The sequence below is a fragment of the Vulpes lagopus genome, chromosome 19 (assembly GCF_018345385.1).
Source record: "Vulpes lagopus strain Blue_001 chromosome 19, ASM1834538v1, whole genome shotgun sequence".
NCBI lineage: Eukaryota > Metazoa > Chordata > Mammalia > Carnivora > Canidae > Vulpes > Vulpes lagopus.
In genome coordinates, this window is record NC_054842.1 from 33,120,524 (window position 1) to 33,139,338 (window position 18,815).

Genomic DNA, 18,815 nt, shown 5'->3' on the forward strand with positions numbered 1-18,815 from the left:
TACCCCTCTGTGACTAAATTTGGAGATAGAATCTTTTGTAGGTAATTAAGGTTAAACAGGGTCAAAAGAGTGCGGCCCCAACTCAATAGAATTGGTGGCCTTATAAGTAGAGGAGGTAGGAAAGGCCATGTGAGCACATAGTGAGAAGGTGGCTATCTGCAAGCCAGGAGGAGAAACTGATCTTGCCAGACCTTGATCTGTGACTTCTGTCCTCCAGAATTGTGAGAAAATGAATTTCTGTTACTTAAGCAATCCAGGCTAGAGTATTTTATTATGGCAGCCTGAGCCAACTAATACACAGTGGGAGAGGTAGCAGAGAACAAATGGTAGCTGGGACCATGACGGTAGCAGGGGAGATGGAGTTGGATATAGGAGATATGTTTTAGAGGAATAGTTGAGGGATGTCTGGGTGGCTCAGTGGTTGAGCATCTGCCTTTGGCTCAGGTCATGATCCTGAGTTCCTGGGATTGAGTCCCACATTGGCTCCCTGAAAGGAGCCTGCTTCTCCCTATGCCTCTGCCTCTCTCTCTGGGTTTCTCATGAATAAATAAATAAAATCTAAAAAAAAAAAAAAAGGCATAGTTAATAAGGCTTCATGACTGAGGGAGAAATAAGTGAGTAGGATGACTCCCAGGCTTGACCAGCCAGGTGAATGGTAGGGCTATTATCTGAGGTAGAGACCACTAGAAGGATTAATAGTTTTGAAGTGAGTTTAAATCACAGTTCACTTTGCGAGTGGTGAGACCTGTAAGTGGAGATTGCACATAAGCTTTTGATAATTCAAATCCAGAGCCCAGAGGAGTGGGCTGAATTGGGGACACGTATTTAGGTGTGAATTGAAGGGTATGGATGGAATTACCCACAGCAGAGGTTGGGAATCCATAGCCCACAGCTGAATCTGGCTTACAGATGTTTTGGTTTTCCCATAGAGTGTTTTTTGTTGTTTAATTTTGAGTTAGTTGCCAATAATTTAAAACCTCAAGATTTCCCATGAAAATTTAGATTTGGGGCTTTTCTTTAAAAGTAAGATATAGCACTACTGAGCTGGCAGTAATTGATTAGACCTGAGTCACCATTTATCCCAGCTGCTTTCTAGTTCACCAGAGAGTCCACCACTCCTAGAATTTATGCCTGGCCTGCTTTGTTTATTTACTTCTCTGACCCTGTAGGCATTTGAGGGTATAGTCTCTGCTCTAGGAAGAGAGTATAGAACAGTAATTCTCATCTTGGCTGCACATTGAAAATATTGGATAATTTAAAAGTACTGTTGCTGATAGCCACACCAGAAATTTCTGTTTGTTTACCTGATCTGAATTGTAGCCTAGGATTTTTAAAAACCTCAGGTGATTCCACTGAGCAATGGAAGTTGAGAACCATTGACAGAGACTAAGAAGAGAATAGAGCTCAGGCCCAGTGTTTCAAAGTTGAGTAAAGGAGGATAGCTCCAGGATAAGGGATGAGAAGTGGCCAGAGAGGTACAGTGGAGTGGGATCTCGCTTGCAACTAAGGTATGCAAACTTAGCCCAATATACTTGAAGATGTTTTTAATTAGACAAGAGAGAACGGTGTTCATTTTGCACGTATACTTACTGTTTGTTTTGCATATACCTGTGTGTGTATATATGTGCTGTTCATTAGTGCCTAGAGTTACGTATACAAAAAAACAGCTATGCTTTATTCAGTGGGCTATTTAAAGGATTTCAAGAGTAATTTAAACTATGCTTGATTTTTGTCTTAGGTATTTACTTTAGAATCTAATTCCAAATGAAGATGTGTCATAAAAGCTGTATTAGAAAAGGGAAGAATTATCAAGACGTAGATTGAAAATGATTGGTTGAATTTAGCAAGATGGAGTCTTTGACCTCAGCAAAACCATTTTAGATTGGAAGAAGCAGAAACTAGATTGAAGTGGGCAGAAAGTAAGGTAATGGAAGGGGTGAATGTTGGGGAAATCTTGAGTTTACCCTAGAAGGGGAGTGATGAGGGAAGGTCAGGTGTCTTATATGTCTGTATGGTAGGTGCAGCCTGTGGGGATACCCAAATGCTTCTAACTTTTGAGGGAGGTAACTCAGTGGAGCCTGATTACCCTTCTCCATTTCACAGGAGTCTTACTTCTATTTGTTTTGGAGACTTTGTGCTTTCCACTGAGGAGATTTTTTGCCAAGACCTTTGAGACTTAGATGTTAGTGATTAAGCCCTCTCTTTCTTATCTGGAAAAACCATAGGGCTCCTAAAGGCCAACAGGGCGCCAGTGACCCTGACATCATCCTCCCATTGAACTGATGAACAAAGATCAGATTGTTGACATGTCGAAAATGGAATACTTGGCCATGTTAGGGAATATGTATCTAGCTTTCAGATTCCCAGGAGCAATTTCTGTGGCTGTATTTTGTCCATGTAACTTGATGTCATAGATGGTTTTCCAGTTGCATATATGTAAAATTTCTTATACTTTGAAATCTTTATTATTGACACTGATTAAAGGGTATGGATATAAATTAGAGCTCAAAGAGAACGCTGAACACACTGGTTTCCAAAAGGTTGTGTGAATGCTGGAATGCAGTTACCTTGAAGACCTTGGATTAGAGTGGCTGTCCCGAGTGGGTTGTCATGCACATGGCCTCTACCAATCTGTCTCTTACCCATCTCTTTCTCATTGACAATCTTAACCTGGCATAGGAGGTTTAAAGAGTTGTAATCTACAGCAGAACAGAAACCATAGGGGTTGGAAAATGCCAAGGATTTATTACTAAGGAATGAAGTTGATTAGTTGAAGGCATAAGCCCCATTGCTATACTCTTTTTGTAAACAAGAATGTCATCCTGTGAGAGATTAGCCTTCATAGCTGCTATTAGTTCATCCATTCGGTGGATGATGGTTAACTTCTGTATAAAGGATGCCTTTATGACGTGAGTAGCAGACCTTGGTCTACAAAGGTTTGTCCCAGGAGTTTACGATAAGAAAGTATTTTGCTTAGAAACTTGTATGTGCCTGGACAATTGTAGGAATTCCACCATCATAGATAGAGTTAGGTACTATGCCTGGATGGTGGTGGATAGGGGGACAAGTTCATTGCCAAGGTGGTTCAGAGCTTCTTTGGTTTGCAGAAGAAATAGGATGGTTGAGTGGGCAGAGGACTTGCAATCAGTTCTTGGGTGCCAAGCCTTGATCTGTCAAATGACAGCTGTGTGATTTTTTTTAATTGAGTTAAAGTTCACATAATATTAAGTTAATCAGTTTAACCATTTTAATGTATACAATTCAGGACTCTCAATATATTTGCAATGCTGTGCAACCATCACTATTAATTCCAGAACATTTTTATCACCCCAAAAGGAAACTCTATACCCATTAAGCAGTCACTCTCCATTCCTCTCTCCCGCTATTCCCTGAAAACCAACAATCTGCTTCTGTCTCTGTGGAGTTGTCTATTCTGGACATTTCGTATAAGTGGAATCACACAAAGATGATTTAATTATGACTGGCTTTTTTTCATTTAGCATAATTTTGTATAAGGTTCATTCATGTTGTAGCATATGTTCCTTTGAATAATAATCATTCTTTTCTTTGAATAATAATTCACTTGTATGGATATACTATATTTTATTTATCCATTCATCAGTTGATGAATATTTGGCTTGTTTATTCCTTTTGGCTATTATAAATAGCGCTGCTAAGAACATTCATGTATAATTTTTTGCTTGAATACCTGTTTCAGTTCTTTTGTGTACATACATAGGAGTGGAATTGCTGGGTCATATGGTAATTCTATATTTAACTTTTTGAGAAACTACCAAACTGTTTTCCATAGCAGCTGCACCATTTTATATTTCCACTAGCAATGTTCTGAAATTCTAGTTTCTCCGCATCCTTGTTAATATGTGTTATTTTCTGTTTTTTTTTTTTTTAAGAGAGAAAGGGATGAGGGGAAAAGGGGAGGAGGAAGAGGAGAGAGGGAGAGGGAGAGGGGGAGAGAGAGAGGGAGAGAGGGAGAGAGAGAGAGAAGGAGAGAAAATGAATCCTAACCAGGCTCCATGTCCAATGCAGAGCCTGATGTAGGGCTCGATCTCACGATGCTGAGATCATGCCCTGAGCCAAAATGGAGTTGGACATTTAACCAGCTGAGCCACCCGGGTCCCCCTCTGGGTTTTCTTTAAAGTTTTTATTTTATTTTATTTTTTTTTAATTTTTTTATTATTATTTATTTATGATAGTCACAGAGAGAGAGAGAGAGGCAGAGACACAGGCAGAGGGAGAAGCAGGCTCCATGCGCCAGGAGCCCGACGTGGGATTCGATCCCGGGTCTCCAGGATCGCGCCCTGGGCCAAAGGCAGGCGCCGAACCGCTGCGCCACCCAGGGATCCCCAAAAGTTTTTATTTTAATTTCAGTTAGTAAACATACAGTTAGTAAACATATTAGTTTCAAGTGTATAGTATAGTGGTTCAACGATTCTATACATTACTCAGTGCTTATCACAAGTGCACTCCTTAATCCCCATAGCCTATTTAACCTATCCCCCTCTCCCCCAGCCTTTTTTTTTTTTTTTTTTAGTTATAGCTATCCTAGTGGGTGTGAAGTAATATCTCATGATTTTGATTTTGATTTTCTTAATGACTAATGAATGATGCTGAGCATCTTTTCATGTGCTTTTTGGCCATCTGTATATCTTCTTTGGAAAGATGTCTATCCAAGTCCTTTGTCCATTTTTTAATTGAATTGTTTGTCTTTTTGTTAAGTAGTTGTTAAGAGTTCTTTATATATTCTGGATACTAGACCCTTGTCAAATATATTATTTACAAATATTTTCTTTCATACTGTAGGCTACTTTTTCACTTTCTTAGTGTCCTTTGCACATAGGCTTTTAATTCTGAAGTTGAATTTCTATTTTTTTCTTTTGTTGCTCATACTTTTGGTGTCCTAAGAATCCATTGCCAAATCTAAGGTCATGTCAGTTTACCCCTGTGTTTTCTTCTAAGAGTCTGTAGTCTTAGAATTTACATTTAGGTCTTTAATCCATCTTGAGTTAATTTTTATGTGACATAGGATCCAACTCCATTGTTTTGCATGTGGATATCATATTGCTCCACCACTATTTGTTGAAAGAGCTGTTATGTTCTTATACAAGTCTCAGGCCCTGTTTTCCCATTTGTGAAATGAAAGTAATAAAAATACTTGCCTCACAAAGTTGTAAGATTAAAAAGAGAAGATGTATGTAGAACAGTAAAAATCACTAAACAAATACTTGTGATTATTATTGTTTTGTCATATATATATTTCATTTGTACAAGGCCTCTGTAAGTTAGTGTCATTCAGCAACCACTAGAAGTCTTCCATCTAGTACATAGTGAGTCATGACATAGAGGATTGGGGACCATGTTTTACCTCTGAGTACAAAGTCACAGGGCCCTGATGCAAGAGGTAGTTGGAGAGATTGTACGAATCCAAAATTGAAAGTATATTTTCTTGTAGAGCATGTATTTGTCAAATTCTGTTGCTATTCCTCTCAAATTTAGGTGTTCTCAGCATGTAAGGCATGGTTTTAACTTAATTTAAAATTTTTTAAAGTTTTTAAAGCTAAAGAGTTTTCAGGCATAGTAGGAATAAAGGCAGTTCTTTTTATTGGACTAAGAATCATCACATTTCACTTTATCAGTTTTAAATGTCTAGAACTAAGACTTTTCCTGACTCAGTGGCTAGTGACCTTGCTTAGTTCAACCAACAAGTATTTCTTTTTTTTTTTTTCTTAAAGATTTTATTTATTCACAAGAGACAGAGAGAGAGAGAGAGAGAGAGAGACAGAGAGACAGAGAGGCAGAGACACAGGCAGAGGGAGAAGCAGGCTCCATGCAGGAAGCCTGATGTGGGACTCACTCGATCCCCAGACTCCAGGATCACACCCTGGGATAAAGGCAGGCTCTAAACCACTGAGCCACCCAGGGATCTCCCCAACAAGTATTTCTTGAGTTACTGCTATATGCCAGCCACTATACTAAATACTAGAGATATAGTGCCTTAACATGCAAGACCAAACTCTTGCCCCTACATACCCTTCTAAATCTATTCTTTTTTACAGTTGTCTAACTGAGTCCAGTTCCTTTCCACCAGTCCCTTTTGAGTCTGTGCCTATCAGATCTTTATCTCCCCTCCCAGCCAAGCCCTCCACATTGCTAACTCCATCCAGTGAGTTAGTTCTCAGTCTTTTTTTGTTGTTGTTGTTATTTGATCTTACAGCAGCATTTTGCACGGTTGATCCTCTTTCTTTGATTTGCTTTCTTCTCTTAGCTTCCATAACATTGCTTTCTCTGGATTTCCTCCCACCTTACTAGAGGATTCTTTCTCCATCTTCTTGATAGTTCTTCTTCATCTTCCTGATCACTGAAAGAAGGAGTTCTGCTTACTCCTCAAACCTCTGTTTTTTATTAGCGCTATTTCCTTGCATTTCACCCAGTCTCATGACTTCAAATACCATCTATATGCCAATAGCCACATAGCAATGACTACCAGATCTTATCTCCAAGTTAGACCTCTCCTTTGGATCTCATACTTTGATATCAGAGTGCCTACTTGACATCTCCATTTGGATATCTAACAGATATCTCAAAACTGAACTGATTTTCCCCTCCAAAACCCACTTTTCCTGCAGCCTTTCCCATCTCAGTAAATAGCAGTTGCCTTCTAGTTACCCAGGCCAGAAACCTTGTCGTCTGTTTCTTTCTTCCCACATTCAGTCTGTCAGCAAACCCTGACAAAGTTGGCTCTACTTTCAGAATGTATCTAGAATCGGTCACAATGCCACTATCTCTCCAGCTTCCACCTTCTCCAAACCACCATCATATCTTACCTGGATAATTGCCACAGCCTAATTCTTTTTTTCCCTGCTTTTGTCCTTGCTCTCCTATAGCCTGTTTTCAATGCAGCAGCTCAGGGCACTCTGTTAAAAGTCAGTTCTTAGCTCAGAAGCTTTATGCTTACCTACAAGGCCCTACATAATCTAAACCCCTCTCTGGCCTCACCTTCTACTATTTTCCCTTGTGCTTACTTTGCCCGAGTCACAAATGGCACCTTGTTCGCCCTCCCAACAAATCGGTTATGTTCCTGTCAGAGCCTTTGCTTTCCCCCAGTATCTACAAAGCTCCCCCCTCACTTCCTTTGGATCTTTGCTAAAGTTCACATTCTCCAACACACTCTATCTCCTTGCCTTTCAAACTCTGCTTAGAGCTCTCAGTAGTCTGGTTGTTCCTCCCACCCCACCCCCTGAGACTGAGTGCTAAAGCTGTCTCTCTCCCCCATATTTATTTATCTTTAAGCTTATATTTGAAGAGAGTCCCTTCAGTTAAAAAAGCAGTTTGAAAACTGCTTGACTGTGAGGTTAGAAATAAAAAGCAGAAAAAAAAAAAAGAAAAAAAAAAAAAAAAAAAAAAAAAAAGAAATAAAAAGCAGAGATTAGCAGCTGTGAATGGAGATGTCATTAAGGACTTAGAAATCATAGCAAGGGCGCACTTATCCTTTCCATTTTGTGGATCACAGGCATAGTCTCTATTTTAGTCTTGGGGGTGGAGCCCTGTAATACTTTTGTGTTCATCAGTACTCCTAGCAATGCTCCTATTAGTGTCAAGCCTTCACTCAAGCACTGTGGCTCAGGTGTCAGCATTTTGTCTTTCAGCACGGTAAGTCTTGGTATTTTGGAAGTTTGGTTGAAACCTCTACTCTATGGTAGGCCCTGCTCAATAAGCAGAGGAAGCTCATTTGGTGCTGGTGGCAGTATGGGATCTATATATTAAAGGCAGTTAAGAGTTACATATAATGGGCAGCCCGGGTGGCTCAGTGGTTTAGCGCTGCCTTCAGCCCAGGGCATGATCCTGGAGATCCAGGATCAAGTCCCGCGTCAGGCTCCTTGCATCAGGAGCCTGTTTGTCTCTCTGCGTCTGTGTGTGTGTGTGTGTGTGTGTGTCTGTGTCTGTCTCTCTCTCTCATGAATAAATAAGATCTTAAAAAAAAAAAAGAGTTACATATAATTGAAAGAGTGTGTTGATTCTACTGTGAGATGCTCCAGACTCTAAAGAAAAGGGCAAACATCATATCCAGTGACAGTCTCCCTGGATAGCAACTTCAGAGGCTTCATTTGGCTCATTGTTTCTCAGCCTATTTGCAAACCTGCAGGCCTTCTCACTGGTTATTAAGCAGGAATGATGCTTGTTTTGATTTGCTATTTTAAAAGACAGTACATGAGGGTACATGACACAGTACCCATGACAGTAAATTCTAATTAATTTTTAAACAAGGATCATATAACTATATTCTCCTTGTCTTGGCCCTTTTCCTAGATGAGCTAATTTCCTAGATGACAAACAAGTAGTAAATAATGTACTTTCAGATAGTGGTAATAGTGCTGTGAAGAAAATTAATGCCCCATAATAATAAACACTTGGGTTGCTTCTGATTTTTCCCTCTTTTAAACATTACTGCAATGAACATCCTTGTACTTAAGCAAATATGTGATGTTTGTGTTGCATGTATTCTGAAAGATGGAATTGCTGGATCATATGATCATATCATCAGAATTTTAATAGATACTGCCAAATTGGTCCCCAAGGTGTCTATGCTAATATTACATATAATATAATTAAAAGTGGGAATATATTTCAGTTTTCCAATAAATGAAATATTTCCATTATTTTTTAGTTATACTAGTAATATTGAATACCTTCTTTTTGTAAAAAAAAGATTGACATAGGCAAAAAAAAATCCTCATGCCTTCTACCAATTTATAAATTTTCACCTTTCAAAAGTTTTTAAAACTCATGTCTGCTTGTTTTTTTTATTTCCCTGTTGAATAGCTGTCTTTTCTTGAGTTTTTGACCATTTGTATTTCTTTTTTTTTTTTTTGGATTGCACAACAAAGAATGCTAGTTATCTTCTGTGATCCATTCTTCATTCATCTTTAGTAATGGGAACCCCAGCTCTGGCCAAGCCCATTGCTGCCCGTCTGGAAGACCACATTCCTTGGCCTCCTTAGAGCTAAGTATAACCATGTGAGTTTTAGCTGATGATACATAAGTAGAAGTGTTTGGTGTAACTTTCTGAAATCTTAAACGGAGAAGGCACTCTCTTCCTCATTCCTTACCCATCTTATGTTGGAACACAGAATCAATGACTGGAGCGCTAATAGCCATCTTGGAAAATGAGGACTGTCATAAAGTAACCCAGAAAAACTGAATCTCTGAGCGTCTGGTGGAGCCACTGCACCAACCCTCAACTTATTTTGTATGAGCGAGAAATTTAACTTCTGTCTTGTTTAAGCACTCTTATTTTTGGTTTTCCTGTTACATGTGGATAACAAATACTTGTCTTATTTATTTTTAGGAGTTCTCTGTACCCTATATATGCATCTTTATTATAAAAATGGTACATTTTCCTCTAGTCTGTTGAAGTCCTCACCCTTTGTTTATAATAGTTTTTCATTTCAATCTCAAATTTACTTTTCTTTGCCTTTATGGCTTTTGATTTTACTGACTTTTTTTTTATTGTTAACTTTCTAATGGACATTTTTCTTGCCTAAAGATCTAAACTTAGAATCTTAACATTTTTTTATATTTTTACAAAAAATTTAGGTCTCTAATTCATCTGGAGTTTTTTTATGCATAGTGTAAGGGAGAAATCTTGTTCAGTTGGCCATTCATTTGGAATAATCTTTATAACAGGTAGCACGTCAAATTATCAGTTGTTAAATTCTCATATATGCATAGATTGGTTTTAAAAATCTGTTTAGTTTCATTAATCTTTGGTTCTTTGCCAATAATATACCTTTAATTACTATAGCTTTAAAATGTGATTTTTGGTGAGGCAAGGTCTTCTTTCTTTGTTCTTTCTTACAAATTAAATGTTAAATGGCTATAGCATAATATTTGGAAAACATGTAAAGTGAAGAGTATAACAATACAGTGAACATTATTTTATCCACAGCTCAGCGTAGGGGAAATATACTGTTATTTCTTTGTGTTTGTCCCCTCACCCCAAAGCTGTCTTGACTCTTGCACATTTTCTCTTCTGTGTGGAGTTTTAGAGTTAGCTTATAAAATGATCTTAGAATTAAACATGTTATTTTTTTAAGATTTATTTTTTTATTCATGAGAGACAGACTGAGAGAGAGAGGCAGAGACACAGGCAGAGGGAGGAGCAGGCTCCTTGCAGGGAGCCTGATGTGGGACTCAACCCAGATCTCGGGATCACGACATGAGCTGAAGGCAGGCACCCAACCGCTGAGCCACCCAAGCATGCCAATGATCTTAGAATTAAATTATATCATTGAAGACAGTAATATTATGTATCTATATTAATAACTGCTGTTTGGAAATTAATAAACTAATTATTTAAATGCTTTTCCGATTTAAAAACAACAAATTTGAGTGATGTGATGTGAACAGTGGTTAGGAGATACTAGTTGAATATGATTATGGTCTTCAGTAGTAATCAGTTTAGCATCTGTTTTGGTGGCTTGTGACCATTACACTGTTTTTCTTTTTTCATTGAGAGATAATTGGCATATAACACTATAGTAGTTTCAGGTGTATAATATAATGACTTGATATATGTATATATTGTGAAATGAACACCACAAGGTCTAGTTAACATCTGTTACCACAGTTTTTTTTTTCTTGTGATAAGAACTTTTAAGATTTACTTTCATCAGTTTAGCTATTATAAGTAATGCTGCAGTGAACATAGGGGCATAGTTATCTTTTTGAGTTAGTGTTTTCATTTCCTTCAGATAAATACCCAGAAGTGGAATTGCTAGGTCATATGATAGTGTCCACCAATGGATAAATGAATAAAGAAAATGTAATGTGTACTCACATACACACACACACTAGAATATTATTCAACCATAAAAAGAAGGAAATCCTGCCATTTGCAACAATATGGATGGTCCTTGAGGGCATTATACTAAATGAAATAAATTAGATAAAGACAAATGCTGTGTGATCTCACTTCTGTGAGATCTAAAAAAAAAAAAAAACCCACAAAAACCAAAATTCCAAACTCATAGATGGCAGAGAACAGACTGGTGGTTGACAGGGACACCAGGGGGCTCAGCGGTTAAGTGTCTGCCTTTGACTCAGGGCCTGATCCTGGAGTCCCAGGATCGAGTCCCACATTGGGTTCCCTGCATGGGGCCTGCTTCTCCCTCTGCCTGTGTCTCTGCTTTTCTCTCTGTCTCTCATGAATAAATAAATAAAATATTTTAAAAAAAAGACTGGTGGTTGACAGAGGTGGAGGGTAGAGGGTGGGCAAAATGGGTAAAGGCAGTCAAAAGGTACAAACTTCTAGTCATAAAATAAGTCCTGGGGATGTAATGTACAGTATGGTGACTACAGTTAATAATATTGTATATTTGAAAGTTGATGAAACTAAATCTTAAAAGCTACCAGTAGTGCACAAGGGTTCCCTTCTCTCCACATCCTTGCCAATGCTTATTTGTCTTTTTATAATAACCACTCTAACAGGTGTGAAGTGATAACTCATTGTGATTTTGACTTATATTCTGATGATTAGTGATGTTTAGCACCTTTTCATATACCTATTGGCCATCTCTGTGTTGTCTCTGGAAAAACGTCCATTCAGTCTTCTCATTTTTTAATTGGATTGTTTGGAGTTTTTTGCTGTTGAGTTTTATGAATTCTTTATATATTTTGGACATTAGCCCATTATCAGATAAATAATTTGCAAATATTTTCTCCTGCTCACTAGGTTGCCCTTTCATTTTTTTTTTTTTTAAATTTTTATTTATTTATGATAATCACAGAGAGAGAGAGAGGGGCAGAGACACAGGCAGAGGGAGAAGCAGGCTCCATGCACCGGGAGCCTGACGTGGGATTCGATCCCGGGTCTCCAGGATCGCGCCCTGGGCCAAAGGCAGGCGCCAAACCGCTGCGCCACCCAGGGGTCCCTGCCCTTTCATTTTGTTGATGGTTTACTTTGCTGTTTAGTAGCAGGTTGTTGTTGTTTAAACAGCCATTATAATTGCTAAACTGTAAAATTAACATTATTTATGTCTGATCAGCTGTACAAAACTCATCAATATTTCCTTAGAAAAAAATAGAAATTCTGAAGAATAAAAGCGAGACTACTAATTAAAGATCACATTTACTAATCTATCACCATAATTCTAGTCAGGCCATCTCAAGTGGCTGGAAGGAGGAAGGGATGAGGTGAGGAAGTTGGAAAGAGTGGTTCTTAACTTATGGCCCCATCTGTGCTCTCAGGCAACATAGGATCTAGCTGAGAGGAAAATGGTTGAGGCTGGAATTTAAAACAAAAGCTTTTGGTTCAGATGGTAAGAAGGTCCTTAAGAACAGCAGAATGAGTGTATCCAGAAGACAGTGCTGGAGTCTGCCTCATGAACTCGGGGGTTTCTTCTTGGCATCCAAGTCCTTTTAAATTTCTTCTAGTTTTTTGGTATGTCATAGTTCTGAGCCAGGTACATTCCAATCATGTTACCAAAAGTAAATCCAAGCAGGAGCTGGAGCATGGTGTAGGCGAGGAGGGCGTGAAGGGCGGCTGCAGCTCTGTGAGCCGGTCCAAGCCTCTCTCTCCTCAATAGAAGTTTTTAGTTTGATGTAGTCCCACTTGTTTATTTTTGCTTTTATTGCCTTTGTTTTTGGTGTCAAATCTAAAAAATCCTCACCAAAACCAGTGTCAAAGAGCTTGTTGCCTGTGCTTTCTTCTAGGAGTTTTATGGTTTCAGGTTTTACGTTCAGTCTTCAGTCCATTTTGAATTGATTTTTTGTGTATGGTATAAGACATTGATCCAATTTCATTCTTATGCATGTAGTTATTCAGTTTTCCCAACACCATGTATTGAAGAGACTGCCCTTTCCCCCGGTGTATTCTTGACTCCTTTGTCTTAATTAATTGACTATATATGGGTTTATTTCTGGGCTCTATTCTGCTCCATTAATTTATGTGTCTGTTTTTATTCCAATATGGCAGTTTTGATAACTTTATCTTACAATAAAGTTTGAAATCAGGGAGTAATGCCTCCTGATTTGTTCTTGTTGCTCAAGATTGCTTTGGCTTGTCACAGTCTTTTGTGATTCCATACAAATTTTGGAATTGTTTTTCTTTTTCTATGAAAAATGCCATTGGAATTTTGATAGGGATTGAACTGCACCTGTAGATCGCTTTGGGTAGTTACAGACATTTTGACAATATTAGGTCTTCCAATATATGAGCATAGAATATCTTTACATTTATTTGTGTCTTCAATTTCTTTCATCAGTGTCTTAGAGTTTAAAGTGTACAGGTCTTTCACCTACTTGGTTTTATATTAATTCTCAGGTATTTTATTTTTTTTTGATGCAGTTATAAATGGGATTGTTTTCTTAATTTTTTTTCTGATAGCTTATTATTAGTGTATAGAGACACAAGTGAGTTTTGTATCCTGCAACTTTACTAAGTTCATTTATTCTAACAGTTTTTTAGTGGAGTTTTTAGAGTTTTCTATATAAGTGATATGTCATCTGCAAATAGAGACAGTTTTACTTCTTCCTTTCTGATTTGGATGCCTTTTATAAAATTTCTTTGTCCTGCCTATTTGCCCTAAGACTTCCAATAACTACGCTGAATAAAAGTGGTGAGAGTGGGCATCCTTGTCTTGTTCCTGTTCTTGTTGAGTATGATGTTACCTGTGGACTTGTCACACATGAGCTTTCTTTTGTTGAGGCACATTCTCTCTATACCCACTTTGTTGAGAGTTTTTATAAGAGTGGATGTTATATTTTGCCAATGCTATTCCTGTATCGAGATGATTATAAGATTTTTATCCTTTATTTTGTTAATATGGCATATTACATTAATTGATTTGTGGATGTTGAACCATCCTTGCATCCTTGTAAAAGATGCACTTGATCATGGTATATGATCCTTTTGTTGTATTGTTGAATTTAATTTGCTTACGTTTTGCTGAGGATTTTTGCATCTATGTTTATCAGGGATATTGTCCTATAATTTTCTTTTCTTGTAATGTCTTTGGCTAGTTTTGGTGTCCAGATAATGCTAGCCCTGTAAAATGAATTTGGAAGCATTTCTTCCTCTTTCTTTTTTTTTTTCCTTTTTTCTTTTTTTTTTTTTTTAAGATTTTGAGGAAGACTGTGATACTGTTTTTTTTATGTGTGTGTGATACTGTTTTTAATTGTTCTTAGTCACAAGCTTAATTTGTATTCATAATTGGCTGTTACTTAAAAGTGAAACATGTGTGAAGCACATGTCAAAACATTATGAATTAGTGAGGAGCATGAAAAATGATAATTCTGAAAAATTCTTTCAAGATGTCCCTTATGAAATGCATAAGCTGCATTCATCTGATCAAAATTAAAAAAAAAAAACATCAAGATGTCCCTAATACTAAACAAACTACATGATTAAAGGAAGCTGGGTAAAGGGTATAAGGAAATTCTCTTTTCTGTCTTTGCAGTTCTTCTGGAAATTATAGCTATTTCAAAATAAAAGGTTTTTAAAAATTATTGTAAATATAGAAACATTAGCCAGGCATACCTTATGTTTAAAGTTATACATGTATTTAGGGATCCCTGGGTGGCTTAGCAGTTTGGCACCTGCCTTCGGCCCAGGGCATGATCCTGGAGACCCCAGATCGAGTCCCACGTCGGGCTCCCTGCATGGAGCCTGCTTCTCTCTCTCTCTCTCTCTCTCTCTCTCTCTCTCTCTGCCTATGTCTCTGCCTCTCTCTCTGCTCTGTGTGTGTCTCTCATTAATAAATAAATGGAATCTTTAAAAAATATATTTATACATGTATTCATACATGCATATAATTGGTGTTTGCTGTTTCCTATACTTAAGGTTACTCTAAAGAAAATAATTTCAGATTGGTTCACTAAATATAAATACAAGGTTAAGATATGCTATTGAGGGCAGCCTGGGTGGCTCAGCGGTTTGGCTTTGCCTTCAGCCCAGGGTGTGATCCTGGAGACCTCGGATCAAGTCCCACATCAGGCTTCCTGCATGGAATGGAGCCTGCTTCTCCCTCTGCCTGTGTCTGTCTGTCTGTCTCTCTCTCTCATGAGTAAATAAATTAAATCTTAAAAAAAAAAAAAAGATATGCTATTGAATCTCATGAAATATAGAAGGGGCCCAATCAATTTAAGATGGATTGTCAGTTAAAGACTCCATGTTGTATTAAATAAGAGGTTTGCTTTAAAATTTTTCAACTTACTATATGATAGTGTTGCTGACAGCTGGATATTTATTATGATTGATTGCCCTCTGTTTAGGTATTTAAAATTTTTAAAAGGAAAAATTTAAACACTTGAAAATATGAAAAAAAAATAGCTCATTCTATCCAATTCAGCTTTTCATTTATTGGTAATAAAGATCTACAATTTATTGTTTGCTGATAACTTCTCTCAAAGAGTAGTGTGAAACCATTTCTCCTACCTTGACATTTAAAAACTAAACCTCCAACTTATGGAAGAATCCCAAGTATCAAGTTTTAAAAATCACTTTGTTTATTTCGGATGCTATAGTACAAATTAAATTTGAGCCTGCATTTCAGTATACATTTGGTGCTAAGTCTCCATCTTTTAATTTAATACATTTGGTTGGAAATCCATCTGGTAATTTCTTGATAATGTCATTGGACAACATATTGTTTTCTTTACATGATAAAACAGTTCACCGGTAAGTAGAAGTCAAAATTTATTTTTAGATATCATCAGTATAATTTAAAACTTTGCTATGTGAACTTTATAACAGATCTTTAATAATGTCAATCTAAGAATATTTTTACTTATATATGCTTTATCATGTGTCATATAAACTTTTTAAATGATTTTAAATATTCCTAGGAAGTTTTGCAATATTACTTTTTGAAGGTCACTACTCAAAAATGGTTGGGAAGCACTGATCTGCGCTGTAGGCTTGATCATTGAAATTGTGTTGATTGATGTCAGATTGAGCCTGGATCCAGAATTGCCAGCCTGGAAAAGATGTGTACTATCATCACAGTATAGGGACAGGATATATCATATGATGAGGCCCTTTAATTGAAGAGCACAGCACTGTTGCTCACTTTCAAGAGGGTAATAATTTCCCCCTTTCAATCTATGTTGTTGCTTTGGTCTTTCATTTTATTTTAATTTTTTAAAGGATTTTTATTTATTTATTCATGTGAGACACAGAGAGAGGCAGAGACACAGGCAGCGGGAGAAGCAGGCTCCATGCAGGGAGCCCGACTTGGGACTGGATCCCTGTACCTGGGATCACGCCCTAGGCTGAAGGCGGTGCTAAACCGCTGAGCCACCCAGGCTACCCTGCTTTGGTCTTAAGACTGGGCAGGTGGGCATGTATATTGCTCAGCTGTCTTCCTTCATTATAATCAAAGATTAGAATGTTCACAAGATTCTGGGCAGCTAAAAACCATGGTAATTATTCATTTACATATGATGGAGGATTTTTTGGCTACAGATTTAATGAAGAGACCGATCAAGTTAAGGAAGTAGAGTGTTATGAACACAAGAGTTGAAAGAAAAATGGAGGATACAGATGTATGAATAGAATCGATGAAGATATATGTTTGCATGTCAGAAATTGATTGGTTTTAAGGAATAAATATTCAGTTAAAGATAAACAAGTAAAAGGTTGTTTATAATAAAAATACACAGGACGTGTATCCATTCACTCCAATTTTATTAAAGTACAGCCAGCCATCATGGAAACGAAATATGCTTATCTCTCTCTGTATTATGTCCTGCTCTACTTAGCACCAGCTTCTCCTGTTATGTTGCTTAGATTGGATGCCCAAAAACAGTGTCCTTAGTCATCAAATCTGTAGGACCTTTAAGACCTGGAGCTCTTAGCTCATGACAGTGTTTCCAGTGCTTCAGTTCTAAGTCCCCAGGAGAGAAAATGTAATTTGCCTGCCTTAAGTCAGTGTCCCAATTAAATTTAACCAGGAATGGAAAGTATGTAATGCATAGAACTGCCCCACTGAGCCTGTAGACAAGGCAGATCTCTAAGAAGTAGGGACATCTGTTGTTCAGTATGTAAGAGAGAAGACTTGTTTGAAAAGGAATTAATTGGTGCCCTGAGCTCTTGGCGGGGAGGAAGGAGAGAAGCATAATATATATACCCTTCTAAGAGAAGGATGGTAGTAGTGTAATAGAAAAGGAAGATTAGGCCAGTCTACAACATGAACAAATGCCCATTCTGTAACCCTAAGCAGCTTTGTTAAGCCAGTAATCTTTGCAGATGATTCCTACCCAATAGGAATGGGAACCCTAGGAGATAAGATGCAGTAAATGACTAACTTGAGGAATATAACCAAACATTTCCATAATACCTGTACTGTAATGTCTGTCAAGATACAGATACCTTAGGCCAAAGCTCATTACCTGGCTAAAATCATGATCAAAGCCTATTTTGGCAGATGACAAATGAACTGGGGATCCCTTTTATTTATTTTTTTTTCTTTGTTTTTTTTTTTTTAATTAACTTTTATTGGTGTTCAATTTACCAACATACAGAAAAACACCCAGTGCTCATCCCATCAAGTGTCCACCTCAGTGCCCGTCACCCATTCCCCTCCAACACCCGCCCTCCTCCCCTCCCACCACCCCTAGTTCATTTCCCCGAGTTAGGAGTCTTTATGTTCTGTCTCCCTTCCTGATATTTCCCAACATTTCTTTTCCCTTCCTTTATATTCCCTTTCACTATTATTCATATTCCCCAAATGAATGAGAACATACACTGTTTGTCCTTCTCCAATTGACTTATTTCACTCAGCATAATACCCTCCAGTTCCATCCACGTTGAAGCAAATGGTGGGTATTTGTCGTTTCTAATTGCTGAGTAATATTCCATTGTATACATAAACCACAGCTTCTTTATCCATTCATCTTTCGATGGACACCGAGACTCCTTCCACAGTTTGGCTATTGTGGCCATTGCTGATAGAAACATCGGGGTGCAGGTGTCCCGACGTTTCATTGCATCTGAATCTTTGGGGTAAATCCCCAACAGTGCAATTGCTGGGTCGTAGGGCAGGTCTATTTTTAACTCTTTGAGGAACCTCCACACAGTTTTCCAGAGTGGCTGCACCAGTTCACATTCCCACCAACAGTGTAAGAGGGTTCCCTTTTCTCCGCATCCTCTCCAACATTTGTGGTTTCCTGCCTTGTTAATTTTCCCCATTCTCACTGGTGTGAGGTGGTATCTCATTGTGGTTTTGATTTGTATTTCCCTGATGGCAAGTGATGCAGAGCATTTTCTCATGTGCATGTTGGCCATGTCCATGTCTTCCTCTGTGAGATTTCTCTTCATGTCTTTTGCCCATTTCATGATTGGATTGTTTGTTTCTTTGGTGTTGAGTTTAACAAGTTCTTTATAGATCTTGGGAACTAGCCCTTTATCTGATATGTCATTTGCAACTATCTTCTCCCATTCTGTAGGTTGTCTTTTAGTTTTGTTGACTGTATCCTTTGCTGTGCAAAAGCTTCTTATCTTGATGAAGTCCCAATAGTTCATTTTTGCTTTTGTTTCTTTTGCCTTTGTGGATGTATCTTGCAAGAAGTTACTGTGGCTGAGTTCAAAAAGGGTGTTGCCTGTGTTCTTCTCTAGGATTTTGATGGAATCTTGTCTCACATTTAGATCTCTCATCCATTTTGAGTTTATCTTTGTGTATGGTGAAAGAGAGTGGTCCAGTTTCATTCTTCTGCATGTGGATGTCCAATTTTCCCAGCACCATTTATTGAAGAGACTGTCTTTCTTCCAATGGATAGTCTATCCTCCTTTATCGAATATT

At 37.8% G+C, this 18,815-nt stretch overlaps 1 protein-coding gene and 1 pseudogene across 3 annotated transcripts in view; one reads left to right on the plus strand and one right to left on the minus strand.

Moving 5' to 3' along the window:
- PPP2R3A (protein phosphatase 2 regulatory subunit B''alpha) overlaps positions 1-18,815 on the plus strand; it is a 213,279-nt gene that overhangs the window by 3,469 nt on the left and 190,995 nt on the right. The gene's annotated exons all lie outside the window — the stretch shown is intronic.
- LOC121478736 lies at positions 11,974-12,808 on the minus strand (annotated as a pseudogene).